The sequence below is a fragment of the Coenobita brevimanus genome, chromosome 52, assembly GCF_032717465.1.
Source record: "Coenobita brevimanus isolate Jiangsu-jjx chromosome 52, ASM3271746v2, whole genome shotgun sequence".
Classification (NCBI taxonomy): Eukaryota; Metazoa; Arthropoda; class Malacostraca; order Decapoda; family Coenobitidae; genus Coenobita; species Coenobita brevimanus.
The window spans coordinates 18647666-18650240 of NC_137005.1; the positions used below are offsets into that span (position 1 = coordinate 18647666).

General features: G+C 44.7%; 1 non-coding gene across 1 annotated transcript; it reads left to right on the forward strand.

The window, feature by feature from the left end:
* Positions 1–2057: 2057 nt before the first annotated feature.
* On the forward strand, positions 2058–2129 carry TRNAT-CGU (transfer RNA threonine (anticodon CGU)). Its single transcript has one exon. It is a non-coding gene; the product is annotated as a tRNA-Thr (tRNA).
* Positions 2130–2575: the final 446 nt, after the last annotated feature.

Consider the following 2575-nt stretch of genomic DNA (forward strand, 5'->3'; position numbering starts at 1 on the left):
GCCTGTGGAGTCACATGGAAAGACAGGCTGACGAATGAGGATATAAAGGAGCGTTGTGGTGTAGATGTGGATGTGATAGGAAGCGTTATGAGGAACACACTGAGGTGGTTTGGCCATGTGGAGAGAATGGAGGGTGAAAGACTGACGAAGAGAGTGTATGTGAGTGAGGTGGAGGGGGGAAGAGGGAGGGGGAGGACGAGGATGAGATGGAGAGATGAGGTGGAGAGGTATATGAGAGAGGGGGGTGTGAGCTGGAAGCAGGGCAGTGAGATGGCGGGGGACAGGGCGACTTGGAGGCGATTTGTTTGTGGCCACCCCAAACGGGATTGAGGCGTCTGGCAATAGATAGATAGATAGATAGACTTTCCTTCCATCTCCTCCTTGGCCTCTCTTTCCTCTCATTTTTTCTACCTCTGATCTGTACATCTTTATCAACGTCACATCACAAATTCTCTCAGTATGGTATAACCCCTTTAACATTTCCTGGTCGGCCCTTCCTGTCTTATTGCGTTTGCTTCCACGAAATGCTTACTTGATACCGATGTTTTAAGCATGTATATTAATGCAATCTACAGTGATTCTGGCATATTTCTTGTGTTGATTTTCTATAACTTCTTGTTATGTGTACCCTATGCTTTTTCTCTCTTCATATGCCACGGGGTTGAGGTATATTTTGTATTCGCGCATCTGATTTTTGAACGAATGTATTACTTTAAGAATTTTGAAAGTCTGAATGATGTGAATGAATTAATGAATGATTGGCCCGTTTCACTGAATACTGTCATGAAAGTTCTTCCTTGTTTTATATTTTTCTGTTCATGTTTCTGGATCATGCCCACCTTAATTACAACAAAAATGAATAGAATGATGATGAATTGTTTTCAGACTCTACAGTAACCTATATCATTCCCTTCGTAGCTAAAGGGTTTTAGTGAGTTGTTTTTGCATGTGGCTTTGGCATGAGTGCAGTTTGTATGTTAAAAAAGTCGGTGAGTGATGGGTTAAAACTGAGACATAGAATGTTATAATGCTCGTATAATAGACAAGGTTGTTTACAGAGGGTGATTTAATGGCTGGGTAGAGAATCATCGCTTGCCGAGATGAAGAGTGATGGCTCTCTTTGAGGAAGGGAAAGTAGGTCGTGGAGGATTAGATAAAAATGTGAGAAGCTTTAGAAATGATGAAGGAGGAGGAGGAGGAGGAGGAGGTGAATTATATGTATGCCTGTTAACTGGGCTAAGTCATCAAGGCAGACAATCAGATTTGATGAGGCTTATTTTCCCTCATGAATACAATCTCATTAATCGGTTGTCATCCAAGTCCTCAATTATGCCACTGGGTAAAATGAGACAAGGAAAAAACAAACCTACTCCGCCAGACTGACCTGCCAGAGAAATAGACTCGGGTTTTTCCACTTGGGAACTGATAACGTTAACCAATGCAACTCCGGCTTTCCCAGAACACCGGCACTTAGTGGAGAGACCATAGCATTAGAAACTGATAATGTCAGATTATCCATGACACACTGCAGCATGACACACTCCATCATCACACACTGAAGCATGATACACTGCAGCATGACACACTGCAACATGACACACTGCATCATCACACACTGAAGCATGATACACTGCAGCATGACACACTGCAGCATGACACACTCCATCATCACACACTGAAGCATGATACACTGCAGCATGACACACTGCAGCATGACACACTGCATCATCACACACTGAAGCATGACACGCTGCAGCATGACACTGCAGCTTGACACACTGAAGCATGACACACTGCAGCACGACACACTGCAGCATAGCGCTGCAACACAACACACTTATACGTAACACAATGCAGCATGACATTGCAACATCACACTGCAACATGAAACACTGCAACATGACACTGGAACATGACAAACTGCAACACAACCCACTACAAAATGACAGACTGCAACATGACGCTACAACGTGACACTGCAACATGAAACTCAAACGCGACGCTGCAACATGACACACAGACACACAACACTTCGCTACATCACACACTGCAACACAGCCTCCATAGCTCAGTGGCAGAGCACTGGTCTCGTAAACCAGGGGTCGTGAGTTCAAGCCTCACTGGAGGCAATCCAGAGTTTACCCTGGGTTGGTCAACTTGTATTTGCTGTAAATGTCATCACGTGGTTTTATGAGGAGGAGGTGACGTAACCGGAAGCATAATTACCTCGCAAGCCAGAGATCCCGACTTTGATTCCCAGGCTGACCACGGCACCTTTAAACAGGATCTCTTTTGCCCCAGTCTGCTTGTACCTGGAACTTAAACAGGGACCTGGATGTACGGTAAATAGGTTTGGGAGTTGTAATCTGAGGGAAACAAACTACAGACTTCTCTCTCTCTCTCTCTCTCTCTCTCTCTCTCACACACACACACACACACACACACACACACACACACACACACACATATATACGACACCACTGATCTCACATGCACCCACCTCTTCCACTAACTCCCCTTCACAACTTGACTTATGGCTACAAAACTTCTTTTCTTCCGGTGAAAGGAAGTCTTC